The sequence below is a fragment of the Euprymna scolopes genome, chromosome 8, assembly GCF_053919585.1.
Source record: "Euprymna scolopes isolate OS-2025 chromosome 8, ASM5391958v1, whole genome shotgun sequence".
Taxonomy (NCBI): Eukaryota; Metazoa; Mollusca; class Cephalopoda; order Sepiida; family Sepiolidae; genus Euprymna; species Euprymna scolopes.
Window position 1 is genome coordinate 11,858,489 of NC_136489.1, and position 16,156 is coordinate 11,874,644.

General features: G+C 33.2%; 1 protein-coding gene across 1 annotated transcript in view; it reads right to left on the reverse strand.

Moving 5' to 3' along the window:
- LOC145283491 (HEAT repeat-containing protein 4-like) overlaps positions 1 to 16,156 on the reverse strand; it is a 2,203,577-nt gene that overhangs the window by 138,161 nt on the left and 2,049,260 nt on the right. The gene's annotated exons all lie outside the window — the stretch shown is intronic.

Here is a 16,156-nt window from a genome sequence, read left to right on the forward strand (position 1 = left end):
GTTCGCGCCTGGCCTCCATAGAATGAAAATAGGCACAAACTTTAATAAAGACTTTTTATATCTATCTGCGTAAGTATACTTTGATATTTATGTTTCAGTTTGAAGAAATATGGTATAATAAAATTATGGGGTGTTCGTTCGCACCTGACCTCCATAGAATGAAAATATGTCACAAAGTTTAACAAGGTTTATAGTGTGAACAGGTATGGTATAATAAATTATGGGGTTTATCTATTTTATTTTTACTTTCATCATATTTTGCTTTAGGTTTGATACCCCCAAATTCGAAGCTATCTCTTTATAACCCTTCCTTTTCATAACCTATCATACTTTCATAAATCAGAGTCCATTTTCTGTAGGCTGTTTTTGAACTCAGCCAATGGCGGGTACTTTTGCTAGTATATATATATATATATATATAGCTTAAAGAAAAGAAACTTTAATTCCACAAAGGAGACTTATCCGGATGATGCCAAGCTCAACAATAATTATTGGAGCTTATACAATAGGACAACAATAGTATGAAATGAAGACACAAAACTATATATTGGTAGATATAGAATGGATCATTTATTTAATAATGGAATACAGGAAAAATTTAGGGGGATAGAAGGGACTCTTTAGGTCAGGGCATTTCGAAGCCCAATGCTTCTCATCAGAAGAGTAGAGAAGATGCTAGGTAGCATGGGGAAGATGCGGCGTCTAAACATCCTCAATTAAAAACAAGAGATAATTTGCAGTTGCAGGCACAAGAGAAAGTTCAGGTACGTAAATGCAAATAACCCCACTGAAAATGCACCACCGAACAGGAACTAGCTTATTGATCTTCCTCGCCATCCATAAAATGCAACAATATCCATCACTAACCGTTTCCCCTAGTATTGGACTATTGGACAACACCCCAAGCCCCAATTTTTTTTTTTAACCACCTATAAGCATTCGCGATCTGAAAAAAAATCAACATAAGAACTTCAACTCTTTAATATAAAATATTAGCACACCCTCTGAACACACAACCATTACATAACTTTAAATAAATTACCAACCTAGAATCGCCTGCATCTTGGCAAGGCCTAAATAACTACATCTGCTTTAAACATAAGCCCACAAATAACTTTGCTTAACAAACCCTATCCCCGTAAATATGTACACTAAACACCACCTGTTAAATTGCAACCAAACCACCAACTAGCATACGACGTAACGAGATGATAACCTAAACAATATAAAACCTAGACCCAATTGAAAATATAGCTTAGAAACCACTTCCCAGGGCTAAAGCCTTAAAATCTAAATTTAGAACCATCTAACTACCACCCTTAAACCCACTGGCGAGCCCCCCCCCAAAAAAATATAAGAAATTATTAAAAAATCAGCGCATTTGGTCTCCACTATAAGATTTACACTAAGCCCTCCACCCAGTAATATTTACATTAAAACTTTTAAATGTACCGAAAATATGACCTAAGAAAAGCTCCTCCGATTCAACCCAACCCACCCCTGTCACCTATACAGACATATCCCCACCCCTATCCTCCCCCTCCGACTACCAGCTAAGCGCGTTCCCAACCGCTTACAAGCAAACATGTGTATTTTCCAATTTCCTTCTAGATGCTACTTCCTACTGATAATATAACTTAGATTTGAACACAGTTGAACTAGTCCAGTTTCGGGTAATTTCCATCACAAGAGTCTCCGTTGAAAAAATATAGTTTTTTTTCCATCCAAATTAGGAGGAATAAGATTTCACCAGACCAACACATCTACGAAAGACCACCTAACAAAATATTTGGAGAAATATGGAGCTTTAAAGGACAGCTATAAACTATGCTTCTTGTATCTCTTCGAGAGTGGATGAAATGTGGAATATTCAGTTTAGCTTAATCGCCATATATATTTTATAACTTACTAACTAGATCTACCTACATATTGAGCACTTTTGAAGTAAATACTTAAAGTTTATGCATAAATTTATACTTTCGTATATTAATTTTCTGTGAGTAAATTAAGTAGTTATATATCTATATGTGTGTTTTTTATCTGTGTTTGTATATATGGATATATGTATATATATGCGTATGTGTGTGTGTGTGTATATATATATATATATTCTTTATTTTTCTTTATTTTGCACGGGATCACTTACCCCTCACTCCACAACCCCATTTCCTGCTATTCTAACCCCCACCCCACCCCACTTGTCTGTATCCCTTTCTTTTACGCACCCCTAATAATTAGTATTAACAGTATTTTCATAATTATTATTATTATTATCCCCTTTATTATCCCCGTCATTGCTACCATAACCGCTACCATTATCTCCATTTTCACTGTTATTAACATTAATTTTGAATTTACTTCTACCACAACTATTGGTACTATTATCTTTAATGTTTACCTTTAATTTTGTCTTTATTTCATCTTTATTTTTATCTTCAATTTTATTTCTATTTTATTTTCATCTTTATTATTACTACATTATCTATTATTATTATAATTTTCCTTACTATTATCTTTCGTACTATTATAATTACCCTACTATTATTTGGTATATTTGTATCACTCTCATAAGTAGTAATGGTTTCCTTACTCCTCTACTTTGACATCAATATGTATACTTAACCTTTTGCATCAAGTTAAACACACTCATAGTCAATGCCACCCTAATCTCCAACCGCCCCCTTATGATCATACTCCTATATCATAACAGTAGAAACTTATAAATATATTGCTGCATATTACCTTTCAGTTTTACAACCCCCCCCCCCCAAATTATAAGCGAATTTATAACCGCCATTTGCTGTTTAGGGGGCACCAATCAAAATTAAATTTACCCACACCATAGAAAATAGACACCCCACAAACTGTTAAAATAAATTACCACGCAGCAACAATGCACCCCCTATTTAACCATAATACATATACCCCTGAATCTCAACACTATGTTAAAGACCATATACAATCTTATATATCATACTATATATAACAAGCTTCTCCTTATTTATTTAGAATTCAATAAAGCTTCCCCAACATTCTATAATTCCTCTTAATCTCCTTCGTCCCTAATGAACCTTATGCTAGATGCTGCATCTTCCCCATGCTACCTAGCACCTTCTCTACTCTTCTGATGAGAAGCATTAGGCTTCGAAATGCCCTGGCGTAAAGAGTCCCTTCTATGTCCCAAATTTTGCCTGTATTCTATTATTAAATAAATGATCCATTCTATATCTACCAATATATAGTTTTGTATCTTCATTTCATACTCTTGTTGTCCTATCATACCCACTAGGCTTAACAATAAATTGAATAATATGAGGTATTTAAGGAACTATTTAAGCATTAGCCGATTGAATTTAATAAAGGCTTAATTTTGGATTTATTTTAGAAAGTTTATGATTATGACAAATAAATGGTTGTTAGGTTTAGTTGTTTTGTTTTACTACATATAAACTCTTTTGCGGTAATTTACTGCCAATTTTATTAATTGTGGTAAAAATTGCTTTCAAATGTATCATCATTGGATTCATGCGGATCAGTCGAGGACATCATGAAAGGCCATCATTCCTCTGCGTGGATCCGTTAAGCATTAGAAAATCTATCAAGCAAGTTTATTGTCAATAGAAATTGTCTTGTTCTTAAGGGGTCTTGCGGAGGTTACAGAAAAGCCTGCCATTTGTTTTTCGTAAGAGGAATTGGCAGTTGCTTTTCCTTTCGTAGGAACATTCTGAATAGCATTCTTCATTTACTAGTGATCAGATAACATGATTGATGACAATTTTCAGAAGTCAGAAACAAAGAAGCGTCTAGGAGAAAATCTTGTGTTTATTAAACAAGAAACAAATCTGTTAATTACATGGTTATTATCATTATTATAGGAGTTCTAACACATATCATCACCAGAGATTGCTCACTGACAACAACCCTCAGCGTTTTCCGGAGTTTAGGTGACAACAAGTCTCTCCAGATTCCCAATACTGTTTAACTCTTTTAACAACATTATAGCAAAAGCCATTTACCATTGATTTCTCTTTGGCAATAATTATTGGCCTTCATTGGAATTTGGGTGGCAATAAGCCTCCCAAGACCTTTTCACACTTATCCAGTGGACATCTGGCCATTGCTTTCTCTCCTCAGTGTTTTCATCCGCCTTGATCCTTTGACTATATAGTGTGGTGCTAGTTAATGCTGGCATCACAGATTTTGAGGGGAAGTAACTTAGGATTTCAGTTTTCTTGGTTTCATGTGGTGTTCCTCCATCTTTTTGTGTTACTTCTGTTACAGTTTTTATTTGGCCAGCTGGCTTTTGTAGCTCATGCGTATTAGAATCCAAATTTAAGAGTTCTTAAAATTTCAGCCATTTTCATTATTGTGATCCGATGTATTTTTCAGTAATCCCTCTGATTCCAATTTCTCCCATTCTTTATTGAATGTTTTTCGGTATTGTTTCTAGTACTCCTATCGGTGTTATCCTGACTTTTGTTCATCTTCTATATCCCTTTTAGCTCTCTAGTCAGTTCTGTGCATTTGCTTTGCTTCTTCATCTCCTCGATATTCACCCTGTGGCTTGTTGGCACGCCATAATCTACAATATGATAGGATTTTTTCTTCTCATTAACTATTATCACATAAGGTCTTCTTACTTTTTTTTTTTTTACACAGTGATTACCACTTATCAAGGCCCGGAAGCCACTCAGGGATAAGGGTTATTGCAAGTACATTACGTTAGTGTGGAGATTTGATGAAGTGTTTAATTAAGGGGGCGGTTCATTAGGAATTTGTTAACATTGGACTTGAAGACATCCAAGTTGTAGTTCGGAGGGAAGCAGGCAGACGGAACAGAGTTCCACAGGCGTGCAGTTCTAAGAAAGAAGCTTTGTTCATGGAATCCACATTTTGATTTAGGCTCAGATATAGAGTACTTGGATGGGTTTCTCTGTTTGTGCGTCCATATCCCATAAGATTTTATGAAAGGCTGGCTGAGGATTCTGGTCGTATTTATTAGCATCTCTCGTTCCTTTTTGTTTCTTGCAAAAAGTTACAGGTCGTCAATATACATCAGGTGGTTGATTCTTTCTTTTATATTAGTAAACTTATATCTGGCTTGGCATTTCCTTAGTATGCTGTTAAGAGGCATCATGACTATAGGGAATCTACTTGGAAAATATCTCTTTGTATTTTTGTCTGCTATGTATTGTCTTTCAGCTGCCTATGTTCTTAATGCTTTTTAATAAAATCGGTAATCTTATCTGGTATTTTCTACATTGTTAAGCATTCTATTATCCATGTTTGAGGAATCCTGTCGTATGCTTTCTATTATTATTATTATTATTATTATTATTATTATTATTATTATTATTATTATTATTATCTATTATTGTTAGTAGAAGAAGAAGAAGAAGAAGAAGAAAAGTCGGAATAAAAAGGAGTATAGTAATTATAAAACCAATAATAATAATAATAATTTCGAATGCGACAACAAACTGTCATACACTACAAACACCAACCAGCGACAAGGAAACTACAATAAAAGTATATAAAAAACATGGCAGGAGGAACATCACAAAAACTCACATAATTAATATATAAATAAATAAATAAGATATGAGTCTTGGCTGATACCACAAAATATAAATGTGAATAGTCAAGGATGAATGAAAACCCGAGGAGGGAAGGCAATAATCGGACCTCCTCTGAATGATTGCTGAGAGGATTGGTACCTTTGGAAGGCTTATTTGCCACTCAAATCCCAGTAAAGACTATTGGTCGTTGCCAGTGTGATATCAAGGTAAGCGGCTGTTGCAATAAAACAAAATCACTTGCAAATAGGTGAAATCTGGGGAGATTTGTTTTCACTCAGGCTCCAGGGAACACCACTATTTATTATCGGTGATTAATCTCAGATGATAACATGTGTGAGAATTTTTAATGAGTACAATAAAAATATCAGAAACGACAATGTCAGTTGTTGGCAAAAAAACCGAACTTAAGTGGAATTTTGTAAATTGGATTACTTAGGGCGACAGTTCATCAAGAACTTGTTTACGTTGGACTTGAAGACAATCAGATTGTAGTCAGCTGGAAAGCAGGCAAAGCTTTTTTCATCGAATCTACATTTAGGTTTATGCATAGATAAAGAGTGTGGGAAATTATTAATAGCTGTTTTTTAGAGTGTTTATCGTGAAAGTTTCTTTCTTATGTGCCAGTAGCAAAACACTCCCATAGAAAAAAAAAACAAACAAGCAGTAACACAATCGAAATATTTAAATAAAACAGAAATCTGTTGCACTAGCATCAGTAAATAAAAAATCTCTGACGTGATGCTGATGCTATTTATCACAAGTGAAAAACAATTATGTCTTTGCAACATAAATCTTGCGCATGAGACGTCTTCAATAGAGCCAGCATTACACAACTCTAAACTCCACTGGAAATTAACTTGGTGATACCATTAGGGCACAAGTGGATCAGCTACTAGTGTGATTTCAAGAGTTAAATGTGTATGCAATATGATAATGTATAAAAGTGAAACCTGACCAGTGAAAGTTGAGGACATGCATTGCATGGAGTAAAATAATATTAAAATTATACGATGGACGTGTAATGTGAGTCATATGAAAAACTTAGTCGTAGTGTTTGTAAGCCAAGTTTAATGTAATGTAATCACTGAATTATGCTGTATAATTATGTTAACATATCAGTTTTTGTCAATTTAAGCAACATAGATTCTGGCTACTATCAGATAGGTAACCATTCGGAAATAGCAGGTGTGTAAACACACTTGCTCTATCTAGAATATTGAGAACTTAAAATTCACTTACCATTATTTTATTATTTTTATGAGACCCAGGAAAAACCATCTACGTTATTAAGTGTACAATATAATATCAAGAGACAAATGTTCTTTCTCCTGGGCAATGCTGCACTTAAACACACCTGCTCTATCCAGCATATTGAGCACTCTTTCATTACTATATACCAGTTTCCAGTTATGATACTGCTTTATTACTACTATAAATCCCACTCAATGCTGAGTAGATTTTCTTGTATAGTGATTTTTTCCCCTGGTTACACAGACTTTAAAACATATCTGCTCCATCTAGGATATGGAGCACTTTTGATTGCTATCATATAGTACTCAGGTAAAACCATCTACGTTGACCAGCACACAGCATAATAATCATAGTTAACGAAACGAGAGCATGCTTCATCTGTAGATTAAATAAAGGTTTCCCTTCAAAATTACCAGCAGATTTTCGAGTTTACTAGAGACATTCTTGAGTTCGACAAGATACATCTGATAAAGGTCAGAGGTTACATCAACCAAAATGTTTTAAATATAAAGCTCAAGATGAGAACAGAAAAAACCGAACCATCTAAATTACAGATCATCATGTCAAAATTCAGAAATAATATAGTCAAAGCTCAATAGATGACTCAACGTGTCACATTTTTCTCGTGTATATGCATATACATACATCTGTTACAATATAAATTAAGTGAACCTGATGTCATATGTATATATATATATATGTGAACCTGATGTCATATATATATATATATATTCTTTTTTGCTAATTTAAGCGATGTTTTTTTTTAAATTTTATTTTATTTTTGTTTAATTTTGCGTCTCTGCTCTCCAGACAAAAACTTCTGTGAACTTTTCTCTAATATTCATAGCAGACGTGACATTTTTAGAAGCAACATAACCTGACGAAGATATTATTAACTAGATGAATGAAACATAGGCATGAATGTGTAGCGATACCTAAATGTTTTTATAAAAATAAATAAAAAGTATATCTTGTTCTTCTTTGGTATTGAGCACTATTTTATGAACCCTGTTAAACTCGTTGAATGTTTCACCTCTGAATAATAACCTCGAATAATTTATATTTATTCATGTGTGTGTGTGTGTGTGTGTGTGTGTGTGTGTGTGTGTGTGTGTGTGTGTGTGTGTGTGTGCGAGTTACTCCCATCCATTTCAGACACAGGTGCTTCCATTTCCAACATAGAAATTAGCATATATCCCCAGCTTCCACTTATAAAAGGATATTTTTTCTATGGCTCTGTAATTTGTTTTCGTTACTTTAATTGATTTCTACGCCACAGATATGGCTTCCATATCTCATCTCTGGCTTTCATTAACAGAACGCTGAACATCATGGCTGAAGTGTTTACCTTCCTGCGATTCCAAAAATAATTATATCACGAATTGCAAATATGGCGAGCATTCCAAGGAATGGTTAATACAGATTGTCGACATGGCAACTGAGAAAGATCAAATCATGGCTTTTAATGGAACCGATATAGACTTTGATGAATAATTATATATATATATATATATATATTTATATATATATATATATATATATATATATATATATATATATATATATATATATATATATATATATTAATTACATATCTGAATGTGTTCCCCACCCGCATATATGTATATATTATATAAAGCAAGTTGGGATATGTAATTAAGAAAGTTAGAATCGTATCTGTGTGTATGTATATATATATATATATATATATATATATATATATATATATATATGTATATATATGTATGTATGCATATATATGTATGTATGTATGTATGTATATATATGTATGCATATGTATGTATGTATGTATATATATGTATGCATATGTATGTATGTATGTATGTATGTATGTATGCATATATGTATGTATGTATGTATGCATATATATATGTATGTATGCATATATATATGTATGTATGCATATATATATGTATGTATGCATATATATATATGTATGTATGCATATATATATGTATGTATGCATATATATATGTATGTATGCACATATATATATGTATGCATATATATATATGTATGTATGTATGCATATATATATATAGGTATGTATTATGTATGCATATATATATATATGTGCCCATATATATGTATATTATGTCTACATGTATCTATGTCTTTCAATCTTCTCTCTCTCTCTCTGTCTATATATATATATATGTATATATATATATATGTATGTATGTATGTATATATATATATATATATATATATATATATATATATATATATATATATATATATATATATATATAATAGCAGGTCGCCTCGCATTGCCCGGTCGTAAAATATGTTTAAATATGATATTTTGATTAATGCATATTTCGTATTTATTATTATATTATATTGGACCCAACATGTAGTAATGGTTTAAAGAAAATTTTAGAAATGACTTTACACCACCACCCATAATTGAAGCCAAAACGTTTAGCTTACGATTAACTTTTTCCTTTGACATTAATTCTTAAGCTATCACGACATTTTGCTACGAGGGTAAAAATTAAAATATTATGCATATTCGTAACACCGTTGTTTTACGTTCACTTGGCAAATTCCATTTCTTTTATTTTCAGACATTTTGCATCAATTTTTTTGCTTTAATTTTCACACTTTCGCACCTGGTTAAAACTCAAATATAAAGTTTCGCATGGTGTCGAATACATTATATATTAAGTTTCATGTCTGTAGACCAAATACTGACAGAGGATTTTGGTAGGCAAAATGTTTTTAACAAATATATATATGCATACATAAATATATATAAAAAGATGTTTGTGTTTACTATAACCTTTCTATGCAGATATAAATCATGTAGAATATCTGCATGTAATAGTTAACTAAAAATGATCAACCCATAAGAAAACCGAAAAATTAATAGGGAATTAATTAAAATTAATTAAAAAAATGTCTTTTTTAACCTTGGGCGTCACCAATTATCAAGGCCCAAAGATCACTCGAGGATAAGGATTTAAAAGAATATGCAAATAAGCTAGAACATTTGAAGATGAATGCAATTCCATGACCCATATATAACAAAGTTGTATTTTCTTTTCAAATAAATAGAAAAACGAATTTTTAATATAAATATCAATACACAAAATACCGAAATTTATAGGAATATAAGAGTATAGGATATACCTCTAGCACATGCCAAGTGCATTCCTGGACAATAAAAAACACCGTTGAAAAACAACTAAACAGACTTGTCTTGCCTAACAGTACGACCATGAGGCACTATAGAAAAAAAAATCTTGATATGGGTGAGTTTCTCCTGCGTTGGATGGCTTTAAAACGTATTTTTACATAGTGTTTTATTTTGATTTTCTATTTACCAACGCCTTTAAAACAGGAAACCAACCAATTATTCCTTTAGCACACGCCACATGTTCTATTTTGCTATATATATATATATATATATTTTTTTTACAAAGGCATCACCACATTATCAAGGCCCAGAGGCCACTCAAGGATAAGGGTTAAAGAGTGTACAGTAGAAGTTGGTCAATATAGTAATCATTAGTAATGAAAATTTGGTAAATTTAATAACTTATATGGAACGGCTCATCAAGAACTTATTTACTTTAGACTTGAACAAAACCATATTGTAGTCAGCCGGAAAGCAGGAAAACGGAAGACAATTCCACAGGCGTGCAGTTCTAAGAAAGAAGCTTTGTTCATGGAATCTACGTTTAGGTTTAGGGACAGATAAAGAGTGGGGGAAATTATTGATAGTGTTTACAGCTAGACGAGTGTTTCTTGTGAAAGTTTGGCGAGGGGGGACCATAGATTGAAGCTCAGTTGAACACTTTCCATGAAAATAACGATACATCAGAGACAAACTCGCAACATCTCTTCTGTGAGATAGAGGTTGCAAGGAGGAGAAAAGGACATCTCCTACGAGGCTACGAAGTCTATTTTGAACTCTATCAAGGCAGGCCAAGTCCTTTCTAGCAGCTCCTGCCCAGATGTGGCAACAGTATTCCATCCTTGGACGTACCTGGCTCTTATATAGATAGAGAATAGCATCAGCAGTGAGATATCTACTGGATCGATAGAAAGATCCCACCATTTTTCCAGCGGCCTTGGCAACAGATTTGATATACGTGTTCCATTTAAGATCAGGAGTAATGGTCAAGCCCAGAAGCTTGTCAAAACTTGAGGCCTCCTGAAGACGAGAGCCATTCATTTCAATTGATGACAAATGTGGATTAGAATATATATATATATATATATATATATATATATATATAGCGATGCTCCTCGTGTAAACAAATCGAGCTTAGGTATTTCGGACGATGTTAAAACATCGTTAATTCACGACTTTCACAGCAGCCGCTGATTAGCGTAATGGTTAGGAGCCTTGACTGTTGTACAGGCGGTCGGGTTTCAATCCTGGCTTGAGGTAGTTGCCAGTCTAGCCACACTGATGAGCTGTGACATAGCGAAATGTGGATGATATATATATATATATATATATATATATATATATATATATATATATATATATATATATAAGTGTAATGATTAAAGAAATTCTTTAGATTAAAATATACATAAAAATATATTCAAGTTAAGAATTTATAGTTTGAAGCAAGGAATATATGGAGAAGAATTATATTTATTTCCTTAATCCATGGATTTTTAATAATGGCTCATATCATCAGCAAAATAAAATGCAATTAGCAAAATGTTCAGCTATGAATAAACATATATTTATTTATCAGCACATATATTGGAAATTTTATTTAAAAGTTATTTAAATAGTGTGTAAAAGTCATAGAAAAAGGATATCATACAACCTGAGAAGTCCAATATCAGAAAAATATGAACCAAGAAAAATCCAATTAACGTAACTGTTGCTACGTGGAATGTGGGAACTTTGTTAGATATCCTAGATAGTAAAAAACCTGAGCACAGAACAACTATTGTTGCAAGAGAGCTCGCTTGATACAGTATAGACATTGCAGTATTGTCTGAAATATGCCTGAGTGATGAAGATCAATTTATTGAAGTAAGTTCAATATACACTTTTTATCTGGTAAGGAAAACCATCGGGGCTAAAGCCAGAAGGTGGGATTGGCTTTGCAGTGCAGTCTGATTTGGTGAAGAGGATTGAACAGCCAAGTATGTAAGTGAGAGAATCATGATAATGCGCCTCCCTCTTACACACAGTAGGTATACGACGATTTTATCTGTATATGCTCCTACCATGGGTTATGATGAAGGCACCATCACAGTGTTTTATCAAGATCTCAGCCGTACTGTTTCTTCTATTCCTTTATCTGAAAAGATCTTAATCATGGGTGATTTAAATATAGGGTGGGTAAAGATTACCATACCCGGAACTCCATCGGCCAGTTTGGTGTTGGCAATGTCAACAGCAATGGTCTACATCTTCTCCATCTATGCACTCAGTTTGACCTTGTTATCTGCAACATATTTTTCAGCAACAAAGAAGTCCATAAGTTTACTTGGGGCCACCCTCATTCAAAACATGGTCACGATTGATTACATTATTTCCAGGAGAGCAGACTTGTAAGATGTTTCTAGTATGTGTGTCATGCATGCAGCTGAATGCAGCACTGATCACTTTATGGTGGAAAGCTGAAAATCTCTATAACAGGGAAGTGTAGGTCGGGTGGTGTTAAGATTCCCTGAATAATCCAAGAGTACATGAAAACTTTGACCTGCAGTTAATTCTATAATTTTCGATGAATCACGAGTACATTTTAACAATACACTTTACGATATAAATGTAGCTGTTATTGGCTTCCGCAAATCTAAACATCAGCATTGGTTTTATGATAATGATTCTGAAATAACTCAACTCTTAAGGGCTAAACGTGAGTTGCATCATAAAATGTTTTCTGCCTCTCAGGAAAATCAGGTATTCCTCCAACAGTCACTTAAAACAAATAAAGGTCTTCTCCAAAGGCGACTCTGCTAAATTAAAAATCAGGGGTGGGTTAAACTCTCAAATCAAATTCAGATGTCTTTTGATCTTAAAGATTCTAAGTGCATGTATCATTTGCTAAGAAAAGACTTTTGGTCCTCAAACATTGTCAGTATCTCCCCTACCCTCGAGTGATGGAACTAGTCTTATAAAGGATCCCAATAAGATTCTCTTTCGTTGGACTGAGCATAACTCTTATCTCCTTTACAACCCCTCGGATTTTGATGAAGATGTCATCAATAGTTTTTTACTAAAAACAGAAACTTATCCATGAAATGCCTTAGTTCCAATCTGAGAACGAAATTAGAGATGCAATGAAGGAAGTAAATATTGGGAAGGTCCCAGGGTTTGAGGTATTCCTGTGGAAGTCCCCTTACATGGAGATTATCAGCTTGTTCGTGAAATGATGCCTGAAAGGGTGATCTCGTTCATTAGGACTGGGTTGATACAATTCTTATATCATCGTACAAGAGAGGGGGGGGCCTAAGACAGACAGTGGGAGTTATCGTGGAGTAAGTTTTTTGGAAGCAGTAGGCAAAGTATTTTCCAAAGTTCTACGCAATAGATTGTTAAATATATTTGTCCGTCTGTCATTCCAGAAAGTCAAAGTGGCTTTCATCCGGACAGCGGAACCATAGATATGATCTTCTCTGCCCGGCTGTTACAGGAGAAATTTACTGAACACCATATTCAACTTTATCAGGTTTTTGCTGATCTGACCAAGGCATTTGATACGGTGAACAGAAATTCCTTATAGACTATTCTAGGAAGATTGGGATGCCCACCTCAATTTTTACGGTTACTCAGGGAGCTCCACACTAATATGAAGGTTCGCCTAAACTTCAACTGATATCTATCAGAACCCATATTAGTTGAGAATGGCGTAAAGCAGGGTGATATACCAGCACCCACACTGTTTTCTATTTATTTTGCAACTATGCTTTCCTATGTCTTTAAAGATTGCTTTCTGGGTGTTTATTTGCATTTCAGAACCACACGTAGTCTTTGATCTTCATCGTTTTCATGTTTTTACAACGATCTTTCAGCACCTGGCTCGTGAATTGCTCTGCAGACTGCTGATATTGTGGCCTATAGCAAGGAAGATATGCAGGGTATCATGGATTTGTTTTCACATGCATGTACATTTTATGGGCTTACTATTAGCCTTAAAAAAACTAAGGTCATGTTCACACCGCCACTCGGTAGTTTGTATGTGGGGCCAACTATTTATTTATATTTTTGTCAACAAGCAGAGGCTTGCTGTGGTTCACACCTTCATGTATTTGGGTAGCACTCTTGCCAGAGACAGAACCCTGGATACTGAGGTCAACTACAGGATACAGCTTGCTACTAAGGTAACTTAGAAAGACGAGTATGTTCTGACAGAGTTATAACTCTTCGTACAAAGATTAGTGTCTATCAATCTTGTATTTTATCATCCTTACTTTACTCGTCTGTAGTCGGGACAACTTATAGAAGACACATAAAAATTATGAAGAGAGTACACCAGAAATTTTGAGACACATTCTGGGCATCAAGTGGAATTCTTTTACAGCTGATATGGATGTCGTCATGCGAGCTGACGTGCCATGCATTGAAAACTTGATTATATGCAACCAGATTAAATGGGCTGGAATCTAACAAAGAGAGATGGTGTGAAATTACTCAAGCGCCCGTTTTATGGCGAAATTATACAAGGAAAGCGTCCACAACGCAAACCAAAGAAACGTTTCATAGACAACATCAAGGGTAATCTAAAAACTCTCCATATTGACCTGATCGTGAAGTGTGACGCTCCATGGTTTATCACGGTTGTGATAGCTTTGAGAAGAAAAAATATGACTATGCGAAAATTAAGCATGATATCCGGAAGAAAAATCTGTCAGATCTGTCAGAGGCTTTTGTGCTTAACCACGTCTGTGATTTATGCTGTAAAATGACTTTGTGTGGAGCTGGTCTGGTTAGTTATAAGTGATCACATGCAAATCAGTCTTTCTTGCACAGAGAAAACACTGTGGAGCACAGATGTTCTATTTGATCTATGGTCTGCTAATCAATGACTTTTCACAGTAAAGCAGTGCCAGTTAGTTTCCCTCAGTCTCAGCATAAGTGTGACTCTGCAACAGACTGTGTAAGAGCAAGCTGGTGTGAACAGTCACCTTCATTCCAACAGAAGATAGAAACCGGATCTCGATCACATTTCCACATGCATATATGTATATGTGTATAAATGTATAAAATAATAAAAAAAATAATAATAAAATAAAAAAATAAAATAATAAAATAAATGCTTAAACGAAAATAAATTATATAATGAATAAAATAAAATAACAAATAAATATAATAAACAAAGTATATGGAAATGGATAAATAAGGGAAAGATGTGTTCTTCTGTCAAAAAGTGACAATCGTTTACGATCGTTTCAGACGGTCGTAAACGATTTCAATGACTTAAAAACATTATTACAATGATCCAAACATAATTCTCAATGAAAAACCAAGACACGGAATAATAAAATAATGTTAAAAAATGCACATTGTTGGTGACTACTCCCTTATTTAAATATACATCTTTCTTTCGTTGGAATTTTATATATATATATATATATATATATATATATATATATATATATATATATATATATATATATATTAGTGATGGGACGATCGGAATATGTTTACTGATTCTGATACAATTACCGATTCTGATTTCGATTTTTTATATATTTCTAAATATTTAACTATAAAATAGTTATTTTTCCCCAATTACCATAAAAATACAGCTTAAATATACATATTTTTCTCAAACGTGAGTTGATTTATAGATGTTAGTTTTACTGGGATTACATATTTATTATTTCATTATTATTACCAGCAAACCAAAACCAACTGAAAAAAATAATTAAAAGAATCGATTTTTTTGGAACGTAAAATAAGCATACTTTCTTCTGATACCAATTTCGAAAAAAGTTCATATTTTTTTCGATTTCAATTAATCGTCCCAACAACAACAATATATATATATATATATATATATATATATATATATATATATATATATACGATGAAACATGTGATACATATAGAGCTAATTAAAATTGAGATATGTAATTAACGCAGTTCGAATTGATTTTCCAATATTGCAGTCAAGCGATAATCTGATAATTCTAATATCGATTATTATTATTATCATTATTATTATTATTATTATTATTATTATTATTATTATTATTATTATTTTTATTATTAGTTCTCCCCAATTAAAATGCATTCATTAAACTAGCGAAAAATAGATATACATAAAATCGATTGTAAGAGAAGAAATGTTTGTTAACTTTTAGATTTGACAGGAATG